Source organism: Perna viridis, chromosome 1, assembly GCF_037379345.1.
Source record: "Perna viridis isolate PV_CMFRI_1.1 ecotype Kerala chromosome 1, ASM3737934v1, whole genome shotgun sequence".
In the NCBI taxonomy this organism is placed as follows: Eukaryota; Metazoa; Mollusca; class Bivalvia; order Mytilida; family Mytilidae; genus Perna; species Perna viridis.
Genome location: NC_142445.1, coordinates 5,273,190 through 5,293,378, shown reverse-complemented (window position 1 = coordinate 5,293,378; position 20,189 = coordinate 5,273,190). Strand labels below are relative to the sequence as shown.

General features: G+C 33.1%; 1 long non-coding RNA gene across 2 annotated transcripts; it reads left to right on the top strand.

Annotated features, from left to right (window-relative positions):
- The first annotated feature begins 735 nt into the window (after positions 1-735).
- On the top strand, positions 736-10,010 carry LOC148626977 (uncharacterized). 2 transcript variants are annotated; one of them, XR_015919295.1, is made up of 3 exons: positions 736-920; positions 4,889-5,131; positions 9,744-10,010. It is a non-coding gene; the product is annotated as an uncharacterized LOC148626977 (long non-coding RNA). The 2 variants fall into 2 exon arrangements; XR_015919294.1 differs by lacking the exon at positions 736-920 and adding an exon at positions 1,280-1,940.
- The last annotated feature ends 10,179 nt before the right edge of the window (positions 10,011-20,189 follow it).

Genomic DNA, 20,189 nt, shown 5'->3' with positions numbered 1-20,189 from the left:
TTGAAAACCCCTTACGAACATACCAAGATAATAATGAAAATGAAGATGAAGATAATTGAAAGAAAATATTTAACCGGTTGTAACCGAGCTATGATTAATTGTGAGGATTGTTTTGATATTAAAGAAATTGACAAAAGTTATCTTTCGTTCGCTCAATGCAACACTGCTTAATCTGCCCATTTTTACAATGTAGATCCGAATGTCGTTTGTATCTACTAACAGATCAATGTATCATCTCTTTGGCCGACCGTCACCTATCCAGACGCTTCTAACTCTGCCACACTAAGTGTAAACATAAAGAAGAGTTCAAACTATAGTTTGTCCTATCAATGGTAAGAGTTAAAACGCAACACATTAACAAAAGCATGTACTGACAAGTCATACATACTTAATCACTTCATTATGACGTTTTGATTGAAGATCACCTATGTAAATATAAAAAACGATGTGCTATCTTACCCCAAAGTCCTCTTATAAATGTGTATTTAAACAAATCAAATTCAAATGTTCGTGTTTACAAGAGTGGCTACTATACTTAGAATGGAAATTAATACTTTATTGTTGAATTGGGATATACTCTTATCATAAGGCACAATCTAGGCGGCGAAATGGAGATTTAAGTCGCTAAGAATTTTCAAAAATAGTTAAAAGTCACCATCTCGTGTTCTTTTAAGAGAAGTGAAGTCGCTGTGAAATTTGACCAAAGAGAGATAACTCTAGTCCTTCCAAGTAATAAACAACCAAAATGGCGGCAGTTTTCGTAACGAATAGAAAATTTAAATTTTCACCAGTTCCAAGCAATCCAGGGATTATTTCACCCGTTCTAGCGACTTGGATAATGGATAAAACCGAAAGAAAATATTTGAATGAAACATATTCAACTTATTGAGTTCAAAATCACAGGAAAACAATCACAAAAGGTATAATACATACACATGATGTGTTCCTTGATTAAATATGTATTTTGAAGACAACAATTAATTTATTTACTCAGTGAGAGACTTACAGTGATTTTAATGGTTTTACAAGATAATCAATAATTGGTAGGTTCAGCTTGGATCACAGTTATGTGAATTAGTGAAGAGAAACTTTGTTTTGATATGGCCAAAATAAAGATAATTAAGCTAACTATTATCACTTTATTATAAAAAAAAAATCAGGGAAATTTATTAGATAATAGACTGCCATTATGGCATATCAAGATGCAGGCATTCATTTATGAACTTAAATTTTGACTATCAATTATTGGAAAATAACTATTACATGTACATGTATATGTAAACATACATGTACATGCATATCTGTACAGGTTGATTTGTGTTTTGTGTCAATTACAATACAAATGTACTAATGATAATGTCAGAACAGAGATGATTTACATGAATTATATTTTTCTTTTTGAGAAAGAGACTACACGAAGGTGCAGACCATTCTGAAACTTGAAGAACATTGTTATTATAAGAAACAAGTTCTCAATGAAAATCTGATCACTTACTATATTCAATTAAAGTTACTTATTAAACATGTACTTATTCATTTGCTAGTATAGAAGATGGAATTACAGTAAGTTATGACTTTTATTTATGAACATGCACAAAAAATGCCATTCCACCTTATGCATACAAGTATATCCAATAGATTATCCCAAGAATTTATTATTCACTTGAAGAGTAGCTTTATTTATTACCTATAAATAATAAAAAAAATGCTGGTTAACTGAAGTCGACTGCCGCTGTTCTGTGCATTTACTAAACTTTATCATTTGTTTTCAGAAATATATATATTTGAAATTTGTAACTTAGTATGAAACAATCCAATATTATATGATTTTAAGAAGCCAACAGCTTTTGTCCATTACGAGTATTTGCCAAACACCATGAAGCTATTGTTCTTCAACATGAATGATCCGACAAAAACAGAACCAAACAACCGTGCCAACTGTAAGTCAGACACTTCATAATCCATAAGATTAGATCACCAAATTATATTACCATTAAAAAGCATAAGAAACGCGTAATAGGTCATGAATATACTACATGGCATGTGTTAAGATGTAAGATAATACGCATACACAGTATAGTTTATTAGATAGGGGTTGCTGGTAAGATTAAAACTATTGATGAATTAAATATATCATGATGCATTGTGGAACTTGAATAGGTTTTATAGACAAGTATATTGTACTGTGTCTCAAAAGTGTTATTATTGACACCCAATCTGAATGGCTCTTCAAGTTTTTGTTGAATGTGGAACATATATTGAATTGTGATATCGAAGTTAACTATAATATTAAAAGCCACGGCTTTAGTTTCCAATATGTTACATGATGATTGAAATCACAATATCAATGAAACTAATGAAAACTTTAGACCTATGTAACATTTCTGATTTAATTTTGTTCTTTTGCATTAAATATAATTCAGTAGCCGTTTTACCATATACTTCGGAATATGTTAAAACGTTTGGTCATAAAACTGTATTGCCAGTCCTTCGTTCGAATTAACTGACGGAACTTGCACGTATCACAATTTTTCTCTCTTAAGTTTCACCGCATGCAAGAAAGCCATTCCGAAGATTATTTCGTTTTTTAAGTTTTGTATGCTCCGATATTAAATATTCATATATCAAATTTGCATATCATATCGGATTATCAAGTACCCGTCGATAGCAACAACATGAAATATTTAGAGGTCACCATAAAGTCTTCAATAAATATAAGCACCACTTTCTTCGTAAGCTCTATCAAGGCTCCCCCAATAAAACAGGTCGTTTAATACATGCAAACTGAACGATGTCAGTACAGCATAATAAACGAAATTGTATAAATATTGGCAAAATATACAGAAGCGTCAACAATGGGATAATTCAAAAACGTCATAACTTGAACGTGAAAACAAAATTATGTAACAAAGATGATCTAAATAAACAATGTAGAGAACCGAATAAAATAGCAGATAAGCAAGGGACGTTTACCCTACCGGTGTACCTGGTCCATGCTTAGGGGTCCGGGTTGTTCATTTGCTTTTTCTACGATTGATTGATTGATTGTTGGAGTTTAACGTCCGAGCAGCAATATTTCAGCTATATACAGACGATGAACATGAAACGGATGATAAAATGAACATGAAATGATGATGAAATAAAAAAGGGATGGGACACAAGGGCAACAGGGTCGACAAAGTTAGATTGCCACTAGAAAAAGGGAGGGATAGGTAGGGTCGGGCAATTTAGCCTCCTGTGGCGGAGCGCAAAGGTTCCTACTCTTATCGAATATCACAGCAGGGTTCTTTAACGTGCGAGGAACGTGGCATCTTTCTCAACACGGGGCACCACCATGCTTTGCGGTCAGGTTTTTCATATTATAGCCTGACAATCCCAGTATGTAACACGCCAGGGATACCCCATTCCACCACCTGGGGGCACACATCCCAGTTGCTCTTTGGTCTCCAAGGGTCAAGACCTTGCTAGGACTCACACTTTTCAATAATTTTAATATTTTAATAAATTTTTGACGGAAACGTTCTTGGACGCTCACATACAGCATATACTTCTAAATATACTTCTTCCCATCCGAAATATATATAAAATATGGTTTTTAGGGTATATTTTTGCTTTTGTTGCTTTGTGTTCTTCGTTGTGTATATCTATTTTCCTGGTCTGGTATTTGTCCCAGGATTACATTCTTTTGATTCCTGTTGTAACCTTTGTTCCCTTGATTACTCTTTTAATGTGATTTAGGATTTTCTTTCCAAAATGCACAACAAAGCAAAAGCATAATTCACCGCAAAATATGGGTATATTCTTCATTTGATATCAGGTTTAGGTCCTCCTAATTTTGGACTGAAAATGATATTGCATAAATAGGAAATACACATTTCCCCTGTTTTTATATTGTTTAAAATCTAGAATGACCAAAAAAGTATGTGCATAGAAACACATTTTTCATTTTTTTTTTTTTTTTTTTTTTTTGGGGGGGGGGGTAAAAAATTCTATTTGCTTAACGTTCTTGTTTGTAATATATTGAAATTCTATAATTGTCATTCGAACAAAATAGTTTGCCGTACCAACAAGACAATTCTAAGTAGGACATTTCTTGATATAGATTATTTTTTGGAAAATGCTACAAGACTTAAACAGCAACTTCTTGTTCACTTCGAAGAATTTTGACAATCATTTGTCCGCTTGTTGTTTATCAGTTTATGCAAATGCCAATGGTTTTGTCGTTAACTAAATATCTAATCCGTATATTTCAACCAAATTACCATTTGAAACAATTAAACAGGAATCAAATATAGATCTATATAGTAAACACATATATGACCCTAGTTTGGTGGAATGTAAATTTACTTTTTGATGACAAAAAGAGCTTCAATGTAAAAAAAAAAGATATGTCATAGGAAAATTTTAATTGATCCAATACAATTCTCTGATTTTTTTAGAATGTTTGATGCAATCGCCAATTTAGATGCCATGTTTGATATGAATAATTCAATGAACAATATGCGTTCGACCGAGTCCCTTACGGTTTTCGTTGTTTCTAAACTCTTTAAAGGCCAACCAAAAGAACGGCATGTGATTCGTTTTTACGAACATTTATGCTATATAGATTTGATGATAATTTCAATCGCAACTGTCTTGATCATACTGTTAAAACACAGTTACTATATTCTCTGTTAAACCTAACAACATCTTGTCCTACCAATGAATCCATCAAAAATGGAAATAAAATGATAACCCGTTCTCCAAAAAAAAAAACGATCTCCTCCATGCCATCTCTTCAATCATTCATCTATGGTGTCTGTCTTCTCGTTTTAGTTTTGAAGGATAACGCTTTGCGTTAACTTTGAACAGATAATTTATATGATTGTAGTTCCTCTTTTCTTGTCAGGACAACAGACAAGATTATTGTTCTCAGATGGGAGTAATGTTTTCCTAATGGATACTGTGTCTTGAAACGTTACAACAATAGCCACCGGATATGTCTGGGTGTTATTCTCAGCATACCATTACGACAAAAACTTTATATTATTGTCGGAATATACTGGAGGCAGGATTAACATGTATATATATCATGGATGTCCATAAAATTATATCATTTGTTCAAGAAACTGGTCATTTCAAGGCATCGAAGGTAATAACAACTTTTATTATATATTTGAAACAGTGAATTACCAAATATTCCCAGTGTGAAAAATTTCGATAATTCATACTGTGATATAAATTCGGTAATTTCACTCTCCTTTTTCCCAACCAAAACGTCACAACACGGAAATCAGTCCGCCTGTCGCAAAATTTAAAGTTTATATTACCATCATATATTATAATAAATAGTAAAATCAACTGGTTATCGTCAACAATCAAAATATAATCACTCGAGTCAAGAACGTATCAGGTTTAACTCGCGTGCATGGAATAGGAACAAGTTCCGCACTCTTGTTATGATAAAAAAAACATTGGTTTCAAGGCTTATTCCCAAACATGCGTAAACGTCTATTGTATTTTTTAAAATATTATACTGTGAAAGTACTTAAATTCGTGGTTACCAGTTTCTGTTGATAAGGGAAGAAACACAAGTTCGTGAATTGTTGAATTCGTGGTTTTGAATTTTTCAGTATATACATCAATGGTATTATCATTTTCGAATGGGAACCAAATTTCGTGGTTTCGCCTACCCATGAAAACCACAAAAATTGGTACTTCACGAACAATAGTACTTTCGCAGTATTTGATTGTAATTGCTTATGCTATATTTGGAAATAAGTGGTGCAGTTAAAGAATTTTATATACAACAGTTGAAATAAAAAATATAATAAGGGTCACTCAGTAGTACTAAGTGTCATGATATTAACAAAGACATTAACTAATCATTCATGCGAGACATTAAAGAGGTGTAGAAATACAATATTTCTCGTTAACACTACGTCAAATGTAGGTTTCACAAATGCAAACCCAATTTTTATTCTCCCGTCGTCAGTTTTAGTACGTGGGCTGAGACAACCCAAGTGCACCTCCTCCTTCCACTCATCAACCAAAACGTAATTATCAGGTACCCTTATACCTCCCATTTACGAATCTTTTTGTGGCCAAAAAAGTTGCGGTAATACTAAGGGATTTGTGGATAAAAAATATACCCCTACCCCACCGAAACAAATCGCTTAAGCTAACATATTTTTCAGTATCGAAACCCATAGAGTATTTATGCGTTAGGCAAAGATGACTTATTTGGAATTTTTATTTGGTGACTTTCGGAGATTTTTGTAGTCAGAATTTATCAACAAATGGGATTTTCTATTTTTTTGTACAAAGTAACAAAAAGTTGACTCTTTAAGTTATTGCTCAACTAAAACGTCTCGAAAGGTACCTTTTGATAGATAATTCAATTATCTACAAAAACTAAATCTCAAAAAGCTAATTTACGCAAAAGAATTGTCACAAAGTATTAAAAATATTACCCCTGCCCCTAAATAACTGGTCTCAGTATCGAACAGATTTCTTATTCGCAGCACACCAACAGTGTTAAAATCTTATTTTAGGCATTCATAATTACGATAATGATGTACCAAACACTTCTAATCAATTACTGTAAAATTGTAAAAAGGGAAATATCAAACACTATTCCATAAGTTTGTTTTATATACTTGGCATTTGTCGGTTTTAGGTAAGTTAATTGAAGGGTAATTGTTATTGTCATAAATGAAATGAAAAGACGTGACATTCGACTTGGAGTTCTTCATCAAGTTAATACATTGGCGAGGAAAACATCTGATGCCAAACCCAATTTACGTTAGTTGTTGGTGATAACTCAAAGTTTTCCCACTATGCAGAAATTCTCCCTGTTAGAGTGATCAAAGGAACCGAGATTCTAGCGGAATTCAAACGAATATAATCTGGGGACAAAGACCAGACATGAAACAAAAAACACATACAAAGAACACATACAAAAAACACAGAATAACCAAAATAATACAGACAAGTAACAAAAGTAAATGAAAAACTCCACTAAAACTTGGACCAGGTGCATCTGAAGGGTAAGGTTATTTTGCTTTCCTAGAAACACCTGCCGAATTGCTCATAAACAGTCAATTCCATAGTAGACAAAAGAGGAAAGTCAAAATATGACACGTTAGGAAATTTATTTGAAAGAAAAGGTAATGATGTGCTTAATATCATCTAAAGTGGAACAATGTATCATATTCGGTGGTTTCTATCATCAAACATGGATTAAACTCGTTCCTATGGCATGGATGGTTTTAGGCAATCAATTTATTTTCACCCATCAAAGATACATTTGTTCTACCTTTGGCGACATATAAGTTATTTTCGGTTCCGTTTTCCTCCGTACAAATACAACTAACAGGATCTGCCTCAGATTTCTCCGTTTCATCCTGACTATTTCCTACCATAGGAACTAAATACGCCATGAGTTCAAAGCCACTTTTCATTTTGACTGGGTTCTACCCGGAGTTTAATGAACCACATATCCTAACGTTCTTCTATCTGAGGAGTTTAATGCCATTTTTTGTTTATTTTGTCAAGGTTATACCACAATTTTGTTGTTATCCTTATTATATCCTTGTTATACTATTAAAATGTAACTGAAAATTTTTGCTGTACAATTTAAAATTGTAAATTGAATTGCGCGCATTGCGCACATAATACCACTCGTTTTATACAATAGTATCATATAACCTTTTCCCCATCTATCATTTGAATTGACATACAGTCTTGACCAGTTGCTGGACATTATGAATGTATTCATGGTTTTCAAACAATTCACTTGGAAATTACATTATCACGGAAAAAAATATTTTATGGCCGCCATCACGAACTTGTGGATCGTATCGGTGCGCAATGAAAAATGATTTGTTCAACGTATCAGTCTTCCTTTCCTCTTTCGTCTACCCTCGATTTGACTTTTTATGAGCAACTCATTACCACAAGGACCTTGGTTCCCTCTATTACTCTTTCTACATTTTCTGAAATTCGGGGAAATCGTATTCATATTGAAAGAGTAATCAAGGGAACCAAGGTTATAGCGGTAATCAAAAGAATGTAATCCAGGGACAAAGACCAGACATGGAAAACTGACATACACAACAAAGAACATAAAGTAACTAAAATCATACATACAAAGTAACCAAAGTAAATGAGCAACTCGGACTCCACTAAAAACCATGAAATTATTAATAAATTATTAAACCATAAATTATTAATCAATTCTTTGGAATCTATTGTTTTCCGTCTTCTCATTTTATCATATTTTCTCGTATTTTTCAATATGCTTATATGATTTCTAACATTTCAATTTAAACTTTTTGTGAGCTCTCTTATACTGTTTGTTGTTAAACTTACTATAGTTATAACAATTGCCTATCACAATAGAATAATTACCATTCTTATCTACTTTTGTGTGCATTTTCTTTTTAAAAAAATCTTGTTTATTTGTTTGATGCAAATGCTATTTAATTACCCTGGTATATTCACGTCGCAATGAAAGAGGGAGGTGAAACGCGCTGTAAAACCTATAGATTTAATCCACCATTTTCTTTGGAATACTTATATCAAGACAGAACCATTGCGGTACCAGCTGCTCCGTTGGTGTTTTATCTATTTTGCCAGAATTATTATGGATTTGACCTGATTATGCCAATTAAATCAGCTGATATAAGTTAGACGAAATCCATCTTTCGAACGATGTTATGATATCTAATTAACATAGAATGGGGTTGAATCATGCCTTCCCAATATCTTGTAAGTCCCACCTACATACTGAATAATACAGTTCTGAGTCACTGTGTCACCCTTGTTTTTTTTTTAATTTTGGGGTATAAGAGGTCCACGGGTGGGAGATTGTATGTGAGTGTGTATTGACATATTCATTTTCCGGGATAAAGGGATCATGGTACGTTCCTCGAAATTCTATGTCGGAAAATATTATGATTTTACCTCCTGCGTTACTGCTGGGAGTTGGCATATAGGTTATCTATGTCTATCATGAGTGACCGTTTTAAACTTGTATCAGTTCGAACGATGTCTGATAAAGAATCATGTTTGGCTTTTAAAAAAAATGTTTTTCCAAGGAGTCACAAAGTAATAATTTTAATTGCGGTTTTACCTATGGAGTAATGAAAATGTCCTTCACTGTAGTGAAATATCGTGATCCTCCGTCCTCTCTCGAATAACCGTGAGGGATCTGAGACTCCATTAATGCAAGTGGGGCAAAGTTTTGTCCTATGTTTAAAAACCTGCCACTTCTGTTCAAACTTTCAAGACATTGTTATTGAGAGCTCTATGGCTTTTTATTCCACTTAAGAAGCTGTCAGTCTTGTTGAAGCCAATATCGTAAATGATGAAATGTTTTATTTAAGCTTGCATAATAAGTTCTACTGACCAAAGTGCAGGAATTGTTATTCAACTATGCTGTTTAGACGTATGCTATTATAATAATTATAGACATTTAAGAGTAATCAAGGGAACCAAGGTTATAGCGATAATCAAAAGAATGTAATCAAGGTAATCAAGGGAAAACAGACACATACAGCAAAGAATTAGAAGTAACTAAAATCATACATTCAAAGTAACAAAATTAACAAAAAATTATTAAATTAACAATTTAAAAAAATTGATGATATGAAGAGAAAAATAGGAAATGATGCTGTGCAGAAAGTCAGATAAAATGTTCGATTCATCTTTTGTGAACCCATGCTTAGTATTTGTTTTGTGTATTTCTTTTTTTGATGTAGATTAACATATCCGTCAATTGAGGAAAAAACACCAATCAAGATCATCAGTGCAGTAAGGTCTGCAGGACTTGCAGTTGACCATATCCATAACTATTTATATTGGGTTGACACCGGTTCTGGTAAAGTTTCCAGATCATTACTAGACGGTACAAATACCACCGTGCTGTAAGAAAACGTGCCTCGTCCAATGGACCTTGAGATTGACTTAATCAACAGGTATCAATCAAACTGTTGGGTTATTTTCAAATGGTTCTAGAAAATTTTGTATCTAGTCAATAAAAATGATAAAATAAGGAGTGAAAATTTGTTTTATAATCAATTTAGTCTTACGACTCGTTGTCTTAGAAACAAAAATAAAACAGTGAACCATCTGAGAGAAATGGAACTTTGAATTGATTAAGTAATACTAAAACATTTTTTTCTTTCTTATAGATGCATGCCATTTAGTCAAAGTTCTTCTTTTCATATCCAAAGAGTAATCAAGGGAACCAATGTAATAGCGATAATCAAATGAATGCACCAGACATGGAAAACAATCAAACACAACAAAGAATATGAAGTAACTAAAATCATGCATACAGAGTAACAAAAGCAAATGAGCAACTCCACTAAAAAACTGGAAGCATGGACCAGGTGCACCGGCAGGTTATGCGTCCTCTGCCTTTCTAGAAACACTCGGCGATTTGCTCATAAAAAGTCTTGTCCGGGCTTGACAAAAGAGGAAAGCAGAAATATAACCTTGCTCCAGAAGCAGTTAGAATTCTATCGCGATATAAAAATTCCACGTAGTCTCGGCAAACTCATAACGTTTGAGTTGTGATATGAACACTCTATACTCCATTCTGCGAAGTCTCGGCAAACTCATAACGTTTGAGTTTTGATATAAACACTCCATAACCAGTTGCTGAAGGGATGTTGCCACAAATGAAAGCCAATTCTGAATGAAAAGTAATAACGTTTGGTCAATAGTTTTCCTTTACCATCGATTTCTAAGTTTAGATCAAGATATAAGACTGACTTCACAGTGTCTGCAGTATCCTTTATCTCAAGTTCTTTGGGGTAGATGCGATGCCAGTTGTTTTAAGATAATACGTTATATATATACCAGAAACTGAGATTAAAGGATCTAGCTAAACGATATTTTTTTCTTTCTGATCAGATCAGCCATAAAGTAAGTCTCATAATAGTGACGGAATAGGTCAGCAAGTAGAGGAGCACAGTTAGTGCCCATTGAAATGCCGACCATTTGTTGAAAAACGCGTCACCACACTGGACAAATATGTTGTCGATTGAAAATGTTAACATTTTGTAAACATCTTCTTTTGTATATTTGAAAGATGATCTGGAATAGGTGTACCATCTTTTTTTTTTAAACCGGGATTTTAACTTCAGGAGTATGTGAAATTACAGTGTTAAAAAATCATCGGTTTTAATGCTATTATATTCTCATAACTTGAACTGATTGTCTCCAAAAGATCTTTCGAATTTTTCAGGATCCACATTGAATTAATACCACTACGGGAGTACGTGTTGTGGCAGGACTGAAACGTCAGAACTTGTTAGGTGTACTTACTTACGGTTATATATTACTCAAGTATTGTTTCGCTTCGTCATTTAATGCCTTTGGCAATTTGATAAAAGAATATACGTTCTTTCAGGTAGGGTTTAAGGTTATAAAACCTATCGTTTTTACCGCCATACCCTTTGCATTGCAAACGATAAAGTTTATACTAGAATTTTTATTGTTGATTTCTTTTTTATTATTGCTGACTATTTCACTTGTCTATCTTACTGACTGACTGAGTTGGTTCTTACCCTCCTTCATTACCCTTTCACAGAAAGATCTATTTAACCTATGTGTGTGCATGTTTTATGCCACTTTGTGTTTGGAATGAGTTATAAATCTCGTAACAAGTGCCTATAATCAGCGCATATCTCAAGATAGAAACAGTTCCCTTTTATATTGTTGTATTGAATTATGTCAGTTGATGCTGTAAAACAATAAAATCAAGGAAACCAAGATTCCAGCAAAACAAAAGGATGTAATCAAGGGACAAAGACCAGACATTAAAAACAGACACGCACAACACAGAACATACAGTAACCGAAATAATACATACAAAGTAACTCAGACTCGACTAAAAATGGAAGCATGGAACTAATGCACCGGTATAATAAGCGTCCTCTGCTTTTCTCGAAACACCCACGGAGATGCTCATTAACAATAACATCCAAGGTAGACGAAAGAAGAGATCTAAACTATGACACGTTGAACAAATCAGTTTTCATTGCGCAGATGGATACACCATAACGATCTACGAGTTCTTGATAACAATCATAAAACTTCTGTAGTGATGACTTCGATCTTGTTTCAACAAAATCCTGTTCCAGAAGCCTAATTGTAAGACGATTAGCGCGATACAAAAAGTCTGCGTTATAACAACAAGCTCTGGCATAACCTACGAGTTGTGTTGAATACACCACACGTAGGTGCTGAAGGGTTGTTGCCGCAGATGAAAGGAAAGTTGTTAATACACAATGTTTGTTTGTTGTATATTCAATTGTTTTCCTTTACCATTGTCTTCTAAGGTTCAAGATATGAGGCTGAAATTAAATGTCTGTAGTAACCTTTATCTCAAGTTCTTTGGGATAGATGCGATGTATTAAATCCCCGAAACTAGGACTGTTTAACGATGATACGTCATCTATACAGCGGAAATTGAGATTAAAGGATCAATCTGAATAATGTTTCTTCTTTTTGATTAAATCAGATATATAAAGTAAGCCTCATAATAGTGAAGGAATAGGTTTGCAGGTAGAGAAGCACTATTTATTGTCATTTGAATGCCGACCGTTTGTTGAGAAACGCACCCACAACACTGGACAAATATGTTGTTGATCACAATCCCAGCATTTTGAAAACCTCTTGGTATATTTGGAAGATGATTTTGAATTATTTTTACAAAGTATGAGGAATCTCTACCAATGCCACACTTGTAACTAGATGTTCCGTCTTCTTTGGAGTAACAACGATGTACAATGTTTTAAGTCGGGATTGTAACTGAGTATGGGGAAGAGAATTATAAAGAGTTGAAAAATCATAGGTTTTATGTATTGTATTCTGATAATAATCTTGAATTGAGAGTTTCCAGCAGATCTTCGGAATTTTTCAGGATCCACATTGAATTAATACAACTACGGGAGTAACAAGTGATGTGGTAGGACTTCAGGCTCTAAAACATTATAGTGGTTGATAACAGATAATTCTTGAGTCGTTTTGTCGCGTTGCTATTTTATTCGTAATTTACTCCTGGATCGTTACAGTGTATCTATCTGTGCCATGAAATCTGATCTGTTCAACGTGTCATAGTTTTCCTTTCCTTTTTCGTCTACCCCGGACTTGACTTTTATGAGCAACCCGACGGGTGTTTCTAGAGAAGCAGAGGACGCTTATCCTACCGGTGCACCTGGTCCAAGTTTTTAGTGGAGTCCGAGTTGCTCATTTGCTTTTGTCACTTTGTATAATTTTTGTTACTTTATGTTCTTTATTGTGTATGTCTGTTTCACATGTCTGGCATTTGTCCCTGGATTATATACTTTTCGTGCTTTTTTATGCTTTTGTCAATATAAAATGAGTGCTAAATTATAGTTGCATGTGTTCATGTGACAAGATTTAACGATTATTATTGAAAATAAATGTTCTACCAATATGTCAATACGGACATTATATAAAGAAATAAAATTACACGGATATAATACACAACAGTTTGCATTCGATGCAAGATTCAGAGAGAGAGAGATGTCAAAGACAATTCCAGTGAATACAGATTTCAAGTTGAAATTAGATCCAAGTCGATGATTTGTTGCCAAGACACATCCTAAAGCCACAAGTTTTCAATATATTTAATTTTCTTCACATAATGTATTTTTAAAATAAAATTTGAAAATTGATATTGTAAACCATTATATCACAAATATTGATAAAGGTGTCAACACAGAAATCATAAATTAAATAGATTAAAATATCATTAAACCTGTGAAAATATGAAAAGGCTCACATATTTCCCCTGGAAAGGGGGATTTTTACAGATAATATGGAGCTAATCAAGAATTGAACTCACTTTTGGCACGATTGTGTCCATGTAATGTTCTATTATATAAAAGATATTTATTGTAATTTGGGCCTGTTTACAACTAGTTTCAAAGACTACAATACAGTTTCCGAAATTATAAAAAAAAACAAACTAAATCACTATTTAAAACTTACAACTGCAGTTCGGATAGAACCCAGTATATGTGGATTGACCAGGTGGACAGCGAACTGGACCATTTCCTGTAAAAGTGTAAAGCAATGCTGTTATGTAAAAGTTATTGATAACAATGTTTTTGAAATCTTAATCGCTACTTGACAAGAAAATAACATTATTTTACTTGTAATGTTTGCCCTATCTTATACAATGAAAGACAGAAACAACATTTGTTTAAACACACAACCAACTGGATTTTAATTAGTGAAAGTAATAAGTAATACCGTTATATATTTTTTGTAAAATTAACACAAATGATTGAAAAACTTGAATTTCCAATAAACAGAACAGAAAACTTTCCAAAACAGTATGCGGCATTCTCTGTAGGGTCGACTAGGTGATAAAGATAGAACGAGCCACCGTTTATGACATCTATGTTGAAGGTTTCTTCACACGTGTCTGATGATTTCTGTACACAGGCCTGTATTGAACTATTCTCATTTTTAACGTCATGTAAACTACATACAAATGTACAGTAAATCAAAGATTCATATCATTGAATTATTCTTATAAAAGGCCATATGTCGTTCATTAGTTGTGTTTTCCATTACTGGGTCTTCAAAATGCGCTAATAACAATAACAGCTCCATTTGTAAACCTTATCGTACTATTCAAAAATAATTTGATAAGTTTTGATGATAACTACAACAAAATTAATTGTAAACACTTCGTTGTACTCTGGTACAAACATACTTCCTTTTCAGTAGGACTTAGGATAAAACTTACAACCCTTAGGAAAGGTCATCAGTATGCTAGTGATCTTTTTCGATAATACTATTATTTTGTTTGGAGGTAAACATTTTCAGGAAGATGACCCAGGTTTCATGGTACAGAATGGTAATCAAGGGAACCAATGTTATAGCGGTAATCAAAAGAATGTAATTCAAGGACTAAGACCAGACATGAAAAACAGACATACACAACAAGGAACATAAAGTAACTAAAATTATACATACAAAGTAACACTAAAAACTGGGAGCATGGACTAAGTGCACCGCTAGGGAAAGCGTCCTCTGCATTTCTAGAAACACCCGCCGAGTTGCTCATAAAAAGTCAAGTCCGGGGTAGACAAAGGAGAAAAGGAAAACTATGACCCGTTGAATAAATCAGTTTTCATAATGCAGATGGATACACCATAACGATCCACGAGTTCATGATGACGACCATAAAACTTCTGTATTGATGACTTAGTCTTGTAGCAACATAACCCTGTTCCAGAAACCTATTTGTTAGAGTTCTAACGCTATACATTAAGTCTACGTAGTTTCGGCAAGCTCTGGCATAACGTATGAGTTGTGATATGAACACTCCATACGCAGGTGCTAAAGGGATGTTGCCACAGATGAAAGGAAATTTGACAATGAAAAGTCATCACGTTTGTCGTAAAGTTTGGTCAATAGTTTTCCTGTACCATCGATTTCTAAGTGTAGGTCAAGATATGAGGCTGACTTCACAGTGTCTGTAGTATCCTTTATCTCAATTTCTTTTGTGTAGATGCGATGTAACAAATCCCCGAAATTAGGATTGTTTAAAGATAATACGTCATCTATATAGCCTAAACTGAGGTTGAAGGATCGAGCCAAACGATGTTCTTTTCTTTCTGATCAGATCAGCTATAAAGTCAGCCTCATAAGAGTGAAGGAATAGGTCACCAAGTAAAGGAGCACAATTTGTTCCCATTAGAATGCCGACCGTTTGTTGAAAACACGTCCACCACACTGGACAAATATGTCGATTAAAAATTACAGCATTTTGTAAACATCTTCCTCTGTATATTTGGAAGATGATTGGGAATTATTTCTTACAAAGTATGAGGAATCTCCACCAAGAACTATATATTTGTATCTAGGTGTACCATCTTTTGTTGAAAAAAAAACAACGATGTATAATGTTTTAAGTCGGGATTTTAACTGAGTATGGGGAATAGAAGTACACAGCGTTGAAAAATCATAGGTTTTAATGCTATTATATTCAGATAATAGTCTTGAACTGATTGTCTCCAAAATATCTTTCGAATTTTTCAGGATCCACATTGAATTAATACCACTACGGGAGTAACAAGTGTTGTGGTAGGACTGTAGATCCTCTTTGACAGTTGTGAGTATAGAAGTTAAAAGTTTTGAAAGAGGTTTGATGGTACATTTTGCAGATCCAGCTATGAAACGTTGTTTGTATGGATTTTTGTGGAGTTTAGGTATCCAGTACATAGACGGTAAATCACAATCATCGTCCTTGGTAGAGAGACCAAAAGAGGATAGCACAGATATATGGTTTTCCACAATCTCTTCAATCTCTTCTTTGGAGAGATTGGTAGCAGTATGGGTCTTATCACTGCTATTATTTTCTACGTCTACCTCTGATACAGATGGATACATCATAACGATCCACGAGTTCATGATGACGACCATAAAACTTCTGTAGTGATGACTTCAATCTTTTTGCGACATAATCCTGTTCCAGAAACCTATTTGTTAGAGTTCTAACGCGATACAAAAAGCCTGCGTAGTTTCGACAAGCTCTGGCATAGCGTATGAGTTGTGATATGAACACTCCATACGCAGGTGCTGAAGATATGAGGCTGACTTCAAAACGTCTGTAGTATCCTTTATCTCAAGTTCTGTGGGGTAGATGCGATGTATCAACAACCCCCCCTCCAGAGTACAATGAAAGGCATTTTTAACAACTGTCTTTCAATAAAAGTATTATGATACGTTTTTTTGTTTTTAGATATATGGAACATTAAACACGAAAAAACGAGAGGATAGATGTATTTTGAGCTTTTAATTTATCATTTTCTGAAGTTCATGTTCTACTCAATAAAGTACTTATTAATCACTGTGGAGTCAAGAGTAAGCTAATAAGAAAAAATGAATGTAATGTATTTGTTACTGACTATAGCATATTAGTAACCATAGGAAACAAAGTAAGCACAACTCGAATGTCTTGTTCTTCTACTGGCGTCATTAAAGTTCACTCTCCTCAAAAATATTAAACCTAATGACTTCTTAAATAGAAGTGAATTTTTGAACAACGATTTCAAATGATGTTTTAGATCAACAACTTCTACAAATGAAGTAATCGCAATTCATTGCTTTATTGTTGTTGTCTATCCTAGTCAATACGATGAACAGAAGCAGTCATTCAATTTCATACAAAAAAACACCAAGAAAGGTACGAAACTTTTTTCGTTTGTAACTTCGCAATAAGTGTTACTATGTTAAAGTCATATAAATTGAAGCATCTTAAATTTGAAAAAAGCAAATGGAGAATTTTCATTTTCAAGCATATATTTTTTTAAATAACGTCATCTTTTAAAAAGGATTGACTTATTTCCGATCAACAAGTGTATAACTTGATATTCAGATGATAGTACAACGCTAAAACATTAAATGCCATTCATCACGTCATTAAATTTATTACTTTCCGAGTGTAACTATAGTTTATTGTCATAGACAAACGGGTGTTTTTTACTTTGAAGTGGAAAACTGTTTGTGTGGTTTTTATTTTTCTTTTTCTTTTTCTTTTCAGTATTAGTATTCTTGATATATAAGTTTTTCAACATGTAGTCAATGTAAATAAAAACAAAACATAAATATTTTTTTTGCTTTCCATACACACTTTGAAGGAAAATACATTGCCGGCATTTTGCGAGTACTTTTTTATGTACATATTTTTTCTATAATTCGTTATGTTAACCAAACTAAAGCTTTTACTTTCGAATGAGGTCTTTTCGTTTTTTTGGGTTTTTTTTTTTCTTCTTTTCATGAGTTGTAAATGAAGAAATTGAGATTTACGACATTTGCCAAACATTCCCTTGAACATTAAGAAAAGGCACCTGCTAGAATACAGCTGTCCATTTGTAAATGACCACTTACTGTATTGAAAAAAAAACGTTTTGTTTTGCTTGTATTTTTTTCTTTGTTTATTCTTTTTAATTTAGTTTTGTTTTCATTTTCATTGTTAGTTATTACTTAAACCAGGAAGGGAAAATAATAACAAAAATAGTGCAATTATTCATAAGTTATAATGTATATATTTTTGTGGATATTCAAAGCTATTCATAGAAATAATTATATCAAATATTATGGAGTTTTTTTTTATTAATCAATTCCGTAATTTTTAATTTTCTTTAATTAGATAAAATATCTTCAATTATATAAAATATCTTCAATTAGATTCCACGTCTCAGCTGATTGACAACCTATCGAACTGAACACTTGCAAGCTGCTGCAGTGAAGTAACTCCTATGATACAAGTGAAGACAAATGAGCTAGGTCATGTGATTAACAACGGTATTTTGTCAACTGCAGTTACATGTAGTAATCACACTTCAATCATATGATGACGTTTAAATTACATACATTTTGTTTCCTTTGTAGTTTTCAAGTTAATTCTGACAAAATGTTACATTTTTTCGTACGATATTTTGCTGTGTTATATTAAATTAAAGATCAAATGTTCCGGCGTTTTTACATACATATTTGATATTATCCCATGTTAATGATATTTTTAAATATCTTAATTTAATTTGTCTTTTTTCTACATCCTCATTATTTACTTAATTTACATCATGACACTTTGTTGAATTGAATGATATCGCCCAAATGTGGATTGTTTTTTGATGGGACCCCTTTGTGACTTGACCGACATTCAAAATATCATAGTTAATATTTGCTATATTAATGAAAACAATAATGCATGATTGAAATACATTAGAATAAAATTAAAAATGAACCCCATTTTTTATTGGTATACGATAAGTACCATTGGAGTACGTCGGAGATTTCCAATAATTTGACGGACTCGCTGTAACCAAACGTATTTCAACGAAATTATTTATAATTAGTGCAGATGAAAATCGTGAAACTGTTCATATCTATTTCACAGTTCATATTTTTATTAGTGATCAACAAAATCTCATATTCTGTGCAGTTCTTCGATACGCAGATAAAATAAAAGTTCTGGATAAGTGTCATATATTGAAAGATTGTGTATCTAATTGATTATATTGTATGGAATTACGCACATTTTTTATGAAACACGGGATATTTTGTCCCTTTCAATGTCCTGATGCAAATTCTAAAATGCCGCTAAAAGTCAATTAAATTGTTATGTCACTTTTTAAACGTCTTATGGCAAGTCAATCGCCCCACATCAAATCTCGATATTTGAGATATAGTGCTGGAAATAAATGTGTGTCTAATGTATTATTTATAATACAATTTCAACAATAAGATTGGAATTGAATCATGTTATTTATACCGTTCCTGCATGTATAAACAACCCAATATTAAATTTTTAAGTACGACAAGGTAAACTCATAACTAGCTAGCTCTTTCTAAAATCAAATGAATGTTCAATGACGTGTTAAAAGTAAAAACTATTCTATGTTTTGTTATTTGATTTGGCGACGCTTTTTGTTACACTATTTTCTCTTTAGAGTTTTGTTTCATTTACAGTTGCTACTTTCCTATAAATACGATATGTTACATGTTTGTTAGTCTAAATTCCCAGCTGCCTATACTACATGTTTCTCCGAAAATAAGTTTCAAACCTCGATCATTCTGAATGCTAAGTATCCGCATACGAGTAACTAAATCAAAAATGCGCTTACTTTTAGCACGCCAATCTCCTTTTGAGTACTGGTACTTTAGTGTAAAATAAAGTTACGAGTATCATATCTGAATATACATATACATGCAGATTAAAGAGTCTAAACAAATAACGTGTTAGGTAACGCATTCAGGCGCATATCAAAGGACAGTCGTACCGAATGAACGCCCCATTCCCCACAAATTGGGAAGAATAATTTTATTGCCATGAAATCTTGATTTTTCAACTATAAGTAAATTATTGTAAATGAAAATCATCGGCCATTTCCGCTCCACTAAAATAACCATATACAGGTGCATATCATATATACTTTTTACCCAAAATGTAACGACTTAAGTTATTTTCCCATTGGTGACACAAACAAAGAAGAGAGAGAAGGATTTTTCGGAAATACATCCTGACAAATGATATTCAGTAAAATATAAAACATATTGATTGTAGTTAACAAGTGATATAGATGCACTAGATCACCATAACCAGACTTTGTCTCTGGAGATATTATTCCTTTGTGAAATAATCCAGAACA